Below are 15,002 nucleotides of genomic sequence, written 5' to 3' on the forward strand. Positions count from 1 at the left end.
CACTATACATAACACCAGGTGAAATTAAAGGCTAAATTATAAATCTAAAAATTATATCTAAAAATTATAAATCTATAAATTTTGATAGCAGAATTAAAAAGAAGCCAACTTGGGTGAATTTTTTTTACATTTCTCTCAAAATTTTTTATATCAACTACGGAAAAATAATAAGTCTCTCACTCCTTCCATAGGACTTGTTCCTCAGACCAGGTTTTCAAATGATCCTCATTAAACCAACCCTCTTTCTTTGCAGGTAAGATACATCTCAATCTGGATCCATTAATCAACTTGGTAGCAGTACACAATCAAGAGAGGTAAGACAACAAAAAACACCAGGCAAAGGGAAAAGGAACAAAGCCAATAACACACAGTCTGAGCAGCACCTCTATCTCCCAGGATTAGTCTACCAAAGGCTCAAAAACATTCCCTTTCACAGGCCACACTGCACAAACTGCAGAGATCAACAGCTTCCCCGATCTACATATGATCAACAGTTCTGAAGAAAACAAGTTCAAGAACAGGACTGAGCTGGTTTGGGGGTTTTTTTAAAGTATTAAAAACAGATCTTGAAAACATTACCTACAGCTACTGCTTTTCCCCTAAGAATTTGCAGTAAGACTCCAAAACTCAACATTAACTAGAGCTTGACCATTAGATCTCTGAACACCAAATCGCACAGCTACTCAAGGACTTTAAATAAACAAATTCCCAATGTGATTGACTGGGCTACCCTAAATGCCAGGCATTACTAGTAACCAAACTCTTCAAAGAATGCAGAAACATTTTTGGACACTAACTGCAAGACAAGCACACATTTTGCCTAACACCATCTCAAAAAGGAGCCCATGGGCATCCCTACCGAGGACAGTAAGAAAGCACAAACTATAGAGCCATACTTGCACAGCAAGTGCAAGTATGAACCACAGTATATCAGAAACTGGGAGCAGAAGTCTTTATGTTTAGTAGTCCAATAATTTCTTTCCTCTACGAACTTTGTAGGCCTGTGTGCAATATGCAACTTTAATGTTGAAGAGGCTTGAGAGATACTCAACACATATGCAACTTTATTGTTTTCACTTGCCTTTCCCCTCAACCAAAAATAATAATAAAAAAAGATAAATCAGTGAGTGAATGGGGTTTACACAGCGTCTATAACACACAGAACTAAACCAGCTGTACCTTCCCCTAAGATTGCTTCATTTACAACATCTTGTCAGGTTTAACTACTTCTTCCGTAAAGTATAGTTTCATTACCTCAAGCAGTCATTCCCTTAAAAAAACTAATAGAACTTAATACTTATACAGAATATTATACAATATTCAAGTTATGTGGGAACAGAAAAACATCAAAACTATTAATAAGAGAACCACGTATCAACATTTGTCTAAAGTTCATTCATTCACGAGTTGAGGCTCAGCATCTCACGTCAGACAACAAAAAATAAGTTTGCCATAACAACCTAAACAGTTCTAAGCACCTTTTAAGAAGTTACATGTGCATTCCTCATAGAAAGCCCATATATTACAGTTCAGTTAAAAAAAAAAAATCACACTACACTAAAGAAGCTTCCAAAGCATTGTCTTAAACTATCAAGCTTATCTTATTTCAAAAATTAACAAACAAAAAACCTTCTTTGCATTAACCACTTCCAAGTCTGTAGAAAAGCATCAGTGCATCAAAGCCATAACTATTAGCTAGTCTGCTAAACAAGCACAATTTCAGGGACTCCACAATATCTTCATTTAAGCACTTTATTCTTCTGTATAACAATTTATTTCCATTGTGTTATACAGTGATGAGTAGAAACATGAGCTGCACACACACACAGAGGATGGTAGAGTATACCTGACCCTGTCCTTGAATAACTGTCAGTGCAGTGCCAATGGTATCGAAGTTCCCATCTCATATTCCCCCAAATTACAATTTTTGACAAAGAAAAAAAAAAGAAGAAAAGTACTGCAGTTTGTAACTATTAGTAAAAGGAGCTTTTCATGTACTAAGACAGCAAGATACCAAGAGAACTGACAAGACATTTGGGAAAACTGAAGTAACACCCCCCAAGTACAAATGCTAGAAGAGACATACTCAAGAATTACACTACATAAGGCATCTAGTAAAGAAGAAACCTGCTTAGATTACTTACAATTGTTCTAGTCAACTAAATTTTGTCAAAGTACATTCATGAAAATGCAAGTAAAACCTACCAATGCTTTTCATGTAAACACTCCTAGCTTCTGTATTCACAACATCAACAGATCAGAGTTTCAGGTCTGATGCCACAAAGGTGGAAAAGTGCTTCTTCAATAGTGACAGTGACAGGTGCAATACTGAATAACCTAAAATAGATTTTCCAAAGATTGCACCACTGTGATGAGGTTATCTATGTGTTTCCTGCTATTCATGTAAGTCTTAAAGTGGTAAATCTACATTTTTAGATACTTTCCTTGGCTTAGAATGAACATTGCTACATCTGCATGAATCAGGATGCTACTTAGAGCAGAAGCCTGTATTAGGCTGAAAAGCTTAGACAACATACCAATTTAAAAGTTTCCTGATCAGTAAAAATATGTTTTGAATGATAAACTACCAGTCAAACACCAAATCATTATTCTTCATAGCTCAGCTATTTCTGGTGACTTGTAATCTTCAGGTTTACTTAAAGTGCCTTTAAAAACACAAGATAGACCTAGCATTTCAAATTCATGACCTTCTACGTGCGATTATGACCAAACCTGCTTTTAAGACTGGTACAAACACTGAGCAACAAAGACAGTAAAGTCATATGGAAGAGGGGAGGAAAGAAGGAAGAACAGAAGAACAGGGGTGAATAGGAAATGTTCCCTATAAGAACAAGTACTTCCTTAATGTTTGTAAACTCAGGGTATTTTAAGTTCCATTGTTATTCTCTCTGTGCACACAGTCAGAGTTAAGTGTTTGACTGGGACAAAACAGGACTACTGAATGTCACGTCCAAGGAGAGTCAGCTGAGCCCCATCCTGCTGGTCACAACACAGACCTGATGCTTTTCCACATGTGCAGTTGCACACAGCTACTGATTCTTAATGGGCAATTCCCAGTTACAGAGGAATAAAGTTACAGGGGTATGAATATCCATGATTTCATGTGTCTATGTAACATATATAAATATATTAAGCGCAAAATACATTTCAGAGACTGGTTTGTGCCTTTCTCAAATATCGAGTCCAAGGATACAGCTCATCTATCAGCAGTGATTCACATTTACAGGACTTCAGAAAGCATCCTCTTATGCCAGACATCCCACCTGTCCCTCTCACCACCCAGAGCCATGTAAACTACCAGAGGCTTTCAGATATTTGTACTTTTCATTAATTCACTAAGTCCCTTCTGTGCAAGGACTCTTGGCTACACTACCATTAACAAGCATATTCATAAAAGATTATTAGCACACTGCATCTTGAAAAATATCAACCTGACACTGCATACATTCTTGGAGAGTAGAATTCAGAGCTCCCTAAGGTATTATACTATTAAATTACCAACTACCACTTATACCACTTACCACATTAAAAGGCTTGATTTGGTTTACGGTAACTGCAAGCCAAAATAAGATGATGTTCTCTCCATCCCTGGAAATGATACTGTTGCCAAAAGCTGGCTCAGGACCTCAAATTCCAGTTCCACCTGTACATAGAGTGCCATCTGCTAAAGTGGTGGTCTTACTTCCTTCAAACTCTCAGCAATAAATCCTAACATTCTCAGGTAATGTGCATGCATGATTCATATTTAACAAGTGTGAAAGAGCAAAGAATTGAAACAACCAAGAGTTAACTTCTAAGCCAGCACTTAGCCCTACAACCATCTGATGAGAAATTACATCACAGCCTAACTGCGCACACTCACTCTCCCTGTTAATGGTGGGAATAAACCACAAAACCAAAACAAACATCCAGCCAGTATAAACTCTACATACACACCTGGGAGTGAACTCTACGTACACACCTGACCACAGTGCAAAACAATCTGGGCTAAGACACTTTACAGCAAAATTATTGCTAAATCTTCCCCTTCCCTCTATTAACTAAAAAAATGCTTCTTATACAGTGTTCTCTTGAGCATTGGTCAAGTAAGAGGTCAAACTTCTCTACTGAGAGACAGGACAATAATATTCATGAGAATGTTAACACTGGAAAACATTCAAACTATCATTTTCCAGAAAATTATACCAGGGAAATTAAAATTTAAATTTCATATTCCTCACTACTTTAATTTTTCCAATTACTGAGTTAAGCAAACCTCTGAATACAGCATTTAAAAATAATCAGGTTACTAAATCACGCACCCAGACCTTTTTTTACCGGCTGAAATGAATCACTAATGAAGAGATTGAGGACTTGGTTTCACAAGTTTGGGTTTTTTATAGGCTCTTATTTACCGATAGGAATATCCATGAATTACTTCTGGATGGCTTTGGAACTTCATGCTATCCTGCCATACAATAAAAAAACTGTTACCTTCTGATAGGACTTGTTCCACAACATACTCATGTCATCACCACTTAAAAAATTATAGCTAGTGGACGTTTCTTTCCTCAGCAACAGAAACGTAATAGGAGCCCTTCAGAGTTTCTCTTTCCTCACCAGTACTTTCTTCCAGTACTTAATGCTAAGTTTTGTCTTTATTTCTAGGACATTTTGTAGCCCATATTCCAACCACCTGAAGCCCTCAAAGACAACATTTCACAACTACCATCTACCAGCACAAGGTCCTTCTGTAGTGAAGTACAGATGCCATGGAAAAACAGGCCAGATGTAAGGGTTTAACTGCAATCCAAGACATGTCAAATTTGTTTTCAATATTTAGCAACCATTAAGCTCATTTCTAAACACCTTCGCAAGACAAAATACCTCAGAGGAAATACCTCTCTTTCAGAGGAAGGCTGAGAGCATGAACGTGCAACAAAGTTCTGTTAATCACTCTTATCCTACAGCCCTGTTAAGGATTTGTTAGGCAGAAGTGCTTTGTAAATACGCATCTTTCACAGATTTCCCACTCACATTTCCTTCTCACAAAATAAACCTTATATTACTGACAAAAAAAGGGAACCAGTTTTCCTTCAGGTTTGGTAGCTCAAGTTCCTTCCCCTCACATATACGCTAAGAAAATAAAGTCTTGCCTATTGACCCAAAATTCTAACTATGAAAAACGTTAATTTCCCAAGAGGGACCGTGAGTATTAAACTACCTTTAATCCTAATATTTTAACAGTCTCATTTACTATTTGGCCTACTTGGAGACCACAGCATCATCATCAGAAAACAAAGCAAGTGCACTAATATTAATAACAACTTTCTTCTAACTAGACAAGATAAGAGCAAGAGAAGGGCAAAGAACACATGACAGTAAAAAAAAATTTGTCGAGAAACACACAAGAGTGCATAAATGCATCCCTGAGTATCCAAATGCTGCAACACTTTCATACAAGTAACCTGCTTAAAGGAGTCTGTACTAAACACAAAACATTCTGCAGGACTCGAACCCATGCTGGCTCTTACCTGTAGCCTTACTCCTAAACTTTCCAATAAAACCAGCCTGTTGTCTTAAATTCAGCTCTTTTATGAGATGTATCATATCTAGGTTAGTGAATTGTCAATATTGTCATATCACAATACTGCACAATCTTCTCCCTGAAACCAGTTCCTATTTTCTGCCACTATTTTCAGAATTCTCTTTCTTGTATTTTAAGTACTGAGAAAAATCAAGAATCAAAAAGGCACACAGGACATATCCTGCTGAAATATTCATACAGAACTGGGGGTGGAGGGGTGGAGACTTTACCACACATTTAAAAGCTGCATTTCTTAAGGAAAAACATAAAAGCACGAGGGAAATCAGGAATCCAATTTTATCACGTGTGTTCAAAGAAACTTAAGAAGAAGAACAAAACTAGAGAATTTAGAAACACACGAGAATGGGACATTTCAAATAATTAAATCCTGTGAAATGCCTGGAAGAAAATATGTTCCATACTATGTAGACAGATTAACATGGGGAATGATAAGAGAAAAAAGAGTTTAAAAAAATCAAGTCATATAAAGTGCTTCCATGCCTATGCCGAGAAGAGCATTTTCAGTGAGACTAACTGCAGATCAAGAGTTTAGAAAAGCAACATCGACCATTCTTCCCCTTCCTAAAGAAGTTCTGCATCTTTAATGCACAATCATTACACTTTCATAACAACACAGCCTGATACAAAATCCTTGAGTTTTGAAAAGGAAAATCTGGTGAAAAAAAAGCCGATGTAGAATTCCTCTTTGCATGCTAACACCTTCCTAGCAGTCACGCTTTGCATTGAACATCTGACCAATGAAAATCCTGAACACTACAGTGCTTCAAATCATGACAAAAACCAGACAGTAGCATTAAATGTGTGCATAGGGCAGCCTTTACTACAAATCTCTCTCCCCAAATGTAAGCTTTGTAAGTGTTCCAGGAAGGCTTCAAGATCTCTAACTGATTTCTATTTATGACTTGGAACAACCTTGAAGTCTTGAAACTGATATAAAGGTATGAACTCAAAACGGATATTGGAAAGCAATCCTTTCCAACAACACCCTCTTGAAAGCTTCCAATTCAAAAAGCAATAATTTTGTAATTCCTGATTAAATATAAAGGAAACAAATCTTTAAGAGTGGTACTTAAGCCTTAAGAGGATCGTTTCCTCTCTCACTCGAGCTGCCTACCTGTGCTTGAAGAAAATGACAGACCAGAAAGTTTTCAAACTTTTATTGCATCCTCAATTCATGCAATTCACCTTCACGTATCTGATTAACCGGAAAGATCCTCCCAGAACAGCACATAAAGCTAAATACACATAAATACACATGGACTGGTGGAAGGGAGAGCAGAGCGTACTCACTAAACAGGAAGAGTATATACACAGACACAAGAGCAGCAGTCAGCATTTTCTGCCTGATGCCATTTGATGTGTTCCTTGACATTAAAGCTGGTGCAATGTGTAAAAAGAACAAGTAACTTATTACATATACCTACATGGCCTGCAAATTGCAATGTTCTGCTCTAGCAGAGTAGATTCCCACACATATACAGGCACTTGTTCCTTTAAAACAAAAACTTTAAAAAATAATGCATTAACTTACAGGTATTCAAAACTCAGACCAAATATTCTCTACAAATTGATAAATAACTGCATATGTATTTTTGAGGGATATGATCATATAATCAGAGCACAATCACTATGGCAAGCTACAATTAAAGTGGTCTATTTAGCGAAAACATCAGCAGATTTAAGGGCTTGCTACAGTGCACATTTTTCCTACCTGAAACAAATTAATATTAGTCAGGTTCCTATGAACAACTAAAACCTTACTGGAATAAATACAGAATGTTAGCTATTAAAATTGGAAAAAAACCAAGGACATGTCACCATGATTCTCAAACAGTAAGGTTATGAACTATTGCCCTTTCCCATTAATAACGTTATTAATACTCTTCTGCATACAATTAATACCCAATCTTTTGCTGAAATACATTATATATCAAAGCTGCAAAGCTTTGATATATATGGATCCTCCTTAAGGATATATATGGGGATCCTCCTTAAGACCAGCTGTGAAAACTCCCAGGAGGTAAAGCCTTTCCATACAAGTCTGGCTCTAAAATGACTTACAGTTTACCCTAACATAAGCTCCTCTGCTTCAACTCCAAACCCCTGCCAGTTGCATTACTTCTTGTGCTATTAAGAATACTGCTAACAAAGTTGTATTTGTGGGTGTCCCTCCCCCTTTCCCCAGCTCAGTGTAAACAATTTAAGACAGATTTTTAATCTCTTCCAATTGTTAACCATCCTCATTTTAAGTAAATAAGTACTAAGTAAGTCTAATCTTTTTTACCTCAAGTCTGAACATGGACAATTGGTCTCACTCTAGTCAACTCTGCTATGCAGAAAGCCACTGCTGTTCCATATCTTCTCCGTGTGCAATTATTGGGAAGTCAAGAACAGGATAAAAATAATTTGAGTATGCATGCTCAAATGATTCCTTAAGAGCAGTCTACATATAGCTTTCTTCGATGGAATAAATTGCTGTTGTATACATATATAACTTAGAGAACAGAATCACAGAATGTCCTGAGTTGGAAGGGACATCACCGAGTCCAACTCCTGGCTCTGCACAGGACAACCACAATCACACCATGTGCCTGAGAGGGTTGTCCAAATGCTTCCTTAACTCAAGACAGGCTTGGAGCTGCGACCACTTCCATGGGGACCCTGTTCCAGTGCCCAACCACTCTCTTTGCTAGTATCCAGCCTAATCATTCCCTGACACAGTTTCATGCCATTAAGATTACTTAAAGTGTCCTAATTATTCTGCTTTCAAATAGAAAAACTTCTTTCAATATTAAATAATATAGACAATAAACAAACTAAAGTTTGCTCATTCATATCCTCCACAATTTCAAAACAGAATTTGAACCTCCTGGAGAAGCCTCTGACATACATAACCAACTCCTGCGATTTTCTGAGAGCTTAAGTAGTTTCAGCATTACTTTAGAGCATGGTGTACACATCTTCATCACTATTACATGCTCAACTGACAGCATGTACAGAACTAACATCACCTTATCAAACCACTTTAATAGCAGTCCCCTGCTCACAAATTAGTGCCCACCTTCTCTACAGCATAACAACAGGACATCTATCACAATTCCTAAACTTCTACACAGAACTGCTACCTTCTAGGACATTGTCAAATCCCAAAGGCATAATCTATACTTCTTGTTCCTAGATGAACCAGTAGATTTTGCTTCTTCTGATTTCTAACTGGAACAGGCAATCTCATTCCAGCCTCAAATAAATGGCACCGATCTGTAATAGAAGTCTGTGCCACCACCATCCCTCTGACTTTAAAGGAAAACACTGCTGGCACAGGTGGGTTTCATATCACAGAATTAACAACTTCTTCAGGTAGCTGAAGGTGGTGCATAAATTGTTCACCATAGAAGCTACTCCTCCCCATCAGCCAGATTTCCTAACTTGCATGAATGTTCATGTGCACAGAGTAACTTCCAACACTAAACAGAGCAGAACAGAAAGCTTTAGTGTAACTGAAGATGGAATATCCAGGAAGCTGTCACTATCACTAAATAGCTGGGACCTGGGCACAGAGAGAGAAAGGGAAAATTAAGCAAACACTTTCCATCACTTGAATATTTTGACATGGTATGAGAGTTTTCTTATACTTGCAATTTGGCCCCAGTTGTCATAAGCTGTCACATTTTTTCTCTCAAAATTCTCTAGCTAAGGATCTTAAGTATTTTTCCCACAGGTATATCTGAGGTAAGCAACTAAGCTCAACACCATACTATAAGTTAAAGTTCAGGTCATTATATCAGCTCACAGAAAAATCTCTTCCAGTTATGAACTGAGGTGTCTGTAGACTGTTGCTTTAGACAAAATTGCAACAAGCCCTTGTTTCCCTGTTCCCCTCCTATCAAATTATCAAACACGTAGGTTCTTGGAAATCTAATCTACAAGTGAAGTGTATTTAAAGTTGAGCACAAAAAAAAGATTAGACTGGTATATAAAATTAATGCCTCCTGCTATGAGTGAGCAGAAAAGCTGGACAAAGGGGGACACAACACAGACAGGAAGCAATACTCTTCCAGTTTATAGGACTCATGAATCAAAGAATATGCAAAAAGGGGTGTCTATACTCTCCCCATTTGCTTCAAAATCCTTTAGTGTTTCAATTGTTGTCTTCTAAGAAGAGACCACTAAAGGAGTTCAGTTGCTCTATTGTAAGATTTCAGGACTTCTACAACTGGGGAAGGGGGCAAAGATTCTCTTCTGTTACTAAGCAAAAAACTTCATAATGAGTTTTCTGATACTACATAAAAGAAAAAAAATAAAATCCAGACTTGAAACTACTGATGCAGTTACAGTCCTGGCTATGATTTTACATTCATGTAATTCTGATTGCCCCTACAAGATTCCAGAATACCCAATATCCGTCAATCATGCGTCAGCAAGGGAGTGGTTATTTTAAGAGTATTTAAGACACCACATACACAGTTGTTGAATGAGAAACACACACTTTTATGGAAGCACTCACAGAATGCAGTTTCTTACACTGGTAAGAATGAAATAAAAAAAGACTACAGAACCCTTAGTCAAATTTTCATATGTAAGTTAAGACTGTTCATACACTGACTTGCTACACCTCAGCTACACATTTTACACATTTTTAAATTCATCAGAGCTTAGATGCTAACATATGGGTGCCTTCTTGTACATTTCTTACCAGCTTTTTCCCTTGACAGGCTAAAAGCAGCTGTTTCAGCAGCAAGAGAACCTGGATATGGCAGCCTTCCAATGCCTCCAGCATGGATTTGGGAGGAGAAAGGCATATTTTTCTGGGCAGATATTGCTTGGAAGGGATCTCTGGCAGCAGTGCCCAAGGCAGTTCTATGGAGAGGATGTGATCCTTGAGGCTGCCCAAACTGGGTAAATGAAAATTTACCAAGTAGTGCTTCGCTAAATTAAGACACACCCTATTAGAGAATGTGTTTAAAGTCTTGAAGCATTTGAACGAACATTAGCTTATCTTCACCAGGTTTTCTATAGCATTAGGAAATACTGACAGGTCATACTGAAGGGGGGAAAAAATTATGTCTAATGAAATTTTATCAAGTAAGTTTTTCTTAAGCATTCCCAAAGGCAGGGCAGGGAAGATAATACAACTGTGGATTTAAAGAGATCAAAAACACAGTTTAAACTATTTCAAGGGTTTGCTCAAACACCAGGTAACAGAGTATGACAGTATCCACAGACAATAATTACACAGATAGACTTAATTCCACCTGCTGTGCAACCTGTCAGTTACACCATGACACATTTACAAAGAAAAACAGTAAGAACTGAATGAACAGATGCATTCTGTGCAATTATAATTTTGAACTCTGGGTGCTTAATCCTTCTTTCTGCGACCAGCAACACTACCTAAAAATAGAAAGTAAGCTCGAATTTTAAACTCTGAAATCACTCTGGCAGAAATGTAGTAGGACAAGCAAGCAGCCACTTCAGTGTTAAGGTGAGGGTAACGATTCACCATCAGACCAGGATCTTAGTCAGAAGAGGGAGTTAAGAATAAGTCAATAAAACAACAGGACTCTCTCCCCTGCCTCAACACCAAGGTCAGAGACAATGGGATTTTAAAAAGTTTACCTGAGGGGAAAAATGCATCTAAACTTGAACACGCACAAGACAAAAACCCAGACTAATATCCAAAACCTTAGCAGACCATGGTACTATCGGCATCTACATCAGGATAACAAACTCACTCTAGAAAAAAACAAAAAACTCCTCCAAGCCATGATAATTCCCATACCCACAGGATTGTTATTAACTCTGGAAATGTCATCAACACAGACATATTTTCCTATTAGATAATTAATACCTCTGATATATACTAGGGGACTTAATTAAAAATATCTCTGCTCACACACAAACCTTTGCTGAGGCACTGCTTCAACTGAGAAGTTCTAACTTCCCAACATTTTAAATATGCCTTATAATGCTGACATGAGGTGCTTCAAACAAATGGCTTTGTTCCTTTAACTCTCTAAAAAAACCCCAAAAAAACTGAAAAAAAAGCCCCAACAAAAAACCCAGCCAACCATATTCAGTTATTTTGCATAAGGATATGTATTTTTACTTATCTACAAAGTCTCAACTCTCTCCTACATTTCTATTTTACTGTATACAAATCTAGAGGCTAGGGATGCAGAGTGTGTCTTATCTCCTTTCTTTCAAAAGAATCCAAGGAAAACAAACGTAGTTTCCCTTAGTTTGGTTGGAGGCTATCAAATCTAGGTTGCCTATAGATCTATGCACACTTTGTATCCAAAACATAAGTTAATGAATACATTCATTATGTATTCATTCAGTCTGTCTTATTTTTTGTTTTTATCCCACTTAACTAAATTTACCTCTGCTCTGCTTTTCCAGCTGTTCTCCTTTCAATCTAGAATCTGAATTTCCAGTTAAAGAAAAAGCAACATCCCCCTCAAAAACAGAAAACCACAGGCTACACAGATTAACACCTTTTAAAAAGTCCTTCATAAAGGATAAACAAATCCAATCCACCTACTTGTTTATTCAGGCAGTTATCAATTAAATTGACTTCCTAGCCAAATCTGCATTACTATATTATTAACAGTGGTCTATTGTCGGGTTCTCAAAATTACAGCTTTGAAGATGTGTTTTGCTCAAAACCAGGATTTTTAGACAATACAGGAGACATTTAGTGTTATATAACAAATGTCACTACATTTTGAAGGATTTGGGTTTTTTGACATGCATATGTCTCCTGATACTTTTTAGTTTCTTAGATTTAGCAACAGACTTGGCAACAGCCACAACGTGTTTACCCCAGAAACCTGGGAACTAAACCAACTGTAAGAACACAGGATCAGATGGTAACTTCCAGTACCACTGTCTGTGTTGCCAAAGAGCTTTTTACTAGTCCTCTACCTCCACACAAAATCATTACCTGAAGCCATGGTTGAAGCAAGGCAGACTCTTCTTGTTAATAGAATTAACATCACTTTAAGGCCCTTAGTTGTCACTTTTAAGAGTTACTATATCACTCATATCAGCTGAGTATTTTAGAACTCAAGTCAAGTTAGCAACATTGTTTTTCCTTCAGACGACTCTTACAGAATATCACTGTTCAACTGAAGTTTTCAATTGTAACAGTGAAGATGCACTATTCTCCCTATTTAGTCTTTGTAGGAACAGGATGGGAGAAAGATAAGATGAAAGGGAAGCAAAATAAGATTCTTTTTTGTGCATCAAAACAGTAATTAGTCATTTAAATATCTTGTGACTTGATGCTTGAATATTAAATCTCTTTGATTGCATTTTTCCCTAGGGAAAGTTATTTAGTCAAGAGGAGAGCTCTTAGCTCCAAATATGTGTTCATTTAAAATTACATTTATGCAAAACTCAAAGCACTGTTAGAATTCTATTTATAAAAAGTTATAAATGCTTGTTCACACTAGTGGAAGCCGCCCTCTCCTCCAGACTCTTACGGACACTTTGCCATCTGTTTGTAATACAAAACATCTATCATTTTCGTATTAGGAAAAAAAATCCTCCAACTTGGGTTTTCAGCTGCTACATAACACAAACAACTACCAGCCTTCCTAAATCCTGCATGGCATGAAGTTTGGGAAACAGAACACGAGAGTATTAAACCTGTGAGGTTTGCCATGATTTAAGTCGTAAAATTGTCTCTCTGTTGTCAACACCAATATAAAACTGAAGAGAAAGCTTTTTAGGGCAACACAGGGGAAGGAAGGAAATTTAGCAAGTTTGCAGAAACACAAAGGAGGAAGAGTTTAATATCAACTATTTCATGTAAGATTCGAAAGAGATTCAGAAAGACACCTGTGTCTACTGATGGCAAACAAATTTCTCTTGGGGGTGTGTGCTTGTGTGCATATTCAAAATACAGGCATGAGCAAACTTTAACTAAGGAAAGTGTCCACTTACGCCTACTGCTCTGAAATTTAATCCTCGAAGCTAGATTTAGGAAACAAAAGCATCACATTAACCACAAAACCAAACCTTATAATTAATGTTTAATATCTTTCCCTTGCCCATTACTACTTTTCCTTAGCTAGGACATATCTCTCTAGGTTTAGGGAGACTGTACAGACAGCCCACGTAATTTTCTAGCCTGAAAACTTGTAACTGCCAGGCAAGCAGTAAAAGACAGAAATCTGACATTTCTACATAAACAAATGCCCACTCACTCACTTGAACTGAGAAATAAACTCAGCAAGCATCATAGCAAACAACAAAACTCAAAATTCTGGTACAAGAGGAAACTAGGGGGCTTTCTCTTATATTCAGAATCTACAGGTTTCAATTCAGAACATATCTATTGTGTCAAAGAAATACAAGCATTCTAAGCACTGCTACTTACTCCTCAATGGATACCATGCTAAAGTCTTGAGCACCTCTACAAAAATAAACACCACCAAAACAAAACCATAAAAAACACCAACCTACCAATTAAAAACAAAAACCAGAACACAAAAAACAAAATCACCACACTTCACAATATACATTTTAGCGTATGTTTAAAGCAACTTATGACTTGCACAAGACTTGGAAATACTGAATTATGTTCAAATGGTAGGGAGTTATGCTACAAAAGCCTCAGAGAGCAGTTACTGAATGGACAAGAGCATAAGGAGTATTACTCTCTAGAAATCACTCTGCCTGAAGGCATTTCACAAAAACTCACAGACAGTTAACTTACAGCAATAGTGCCACAGACAGAAAACTCCCCTTAAAGATGATACTTCTCTTAAAATAAAGGTAACTCAAAGGATTCTACATCTAGAAATACAAACAGAAACTTTAGAGCTGCCACCTTTAACAGACAAGGAAAGTCTGACAACTAGAAAAGCTCAGGACTATGAAACTATCACCTTTGTTCTTAGCACCAAATTTCAAAACCTGCTTATGTAACTATTTCTACAGTTCTCCCCTATTTGTTGTGCTTAATACACAGATGGGGAAAACTGATTATACTAAGGAAATAACTAAAGATTTGTAAACACTGAAATTAACGACACACTTCAGAGCCTGGGTGTTCAACAACAACCGCTGCCGAGTGTTTTATCTTCAGCAGTAACAGCTAGTGATTGTTTCACCTATCTTGGAAAGTGCTGAACGAATGATTAAACGATCCCGGAGTTCAAAAAGGTTTAAGTTTCGCCCTCCACTGAGACAGCAAAACAGAGCGGGAAACGACAGACTTTTAGACTCCCAACACGGATTTCCTCACTTTCAGTCGTGCTTCAGAACCGACTTTCGGAGGGATCATCACAATTTTACTTACACCTTACAGACCTCTAAGTATGTCTGAAGGCGCTTCCAGGGTTTTCAAGTAAACCCAAGCGCAACCCCATCCGCTCCCTATCTCTGG

General features: G+C 37.4%; 1 protein-coding gene across 6 annotated transcripts in view; it reads right to left on the reverse strand.

The window, feature by feature from the left end:
* EPC1 (enhancer of polycomb homolog 1) overlaps nucleotides 1–15,002 on the reverse strand; it is a 69,752-nt gene that overhangs the window by 32,873 nt on the left and 21,877 nt on the right. The window contains exon 1 of one of the 6 annotated variants that reach the window (XM_027686949.1): nucleotides 14,927–14,947. The exons of the other annotated variants lie outside the window; for them this stretch is intronic. The gene's annotated coding sequence lies outside the window, so the exon portion shown is untranslated. Of the gene's footprint in view, nucleotides 1–14,926; nucleotides 14,948–15,002 lie in introns of those variants that run through there. 6 annotated transcript variants of the gene reach the window in all.

The sequence above is a fragment of the Neopelma chrysocephalum genome, unplaced genomic scaffold (assembly GCF_003984885.1).
Source record: "Neopelma chrysocephalum unplaced genomic scaffold, ASM398488v2 Primary Assembly neopelma1_72, whole genome shotgun sequence".
NCBI classification, from domain to species: Eukaryota; Metazoa; Chordata; class Aves; order Passeriformes; family Pipridae; genus Neopelma; species Neopelma chrysocephalum.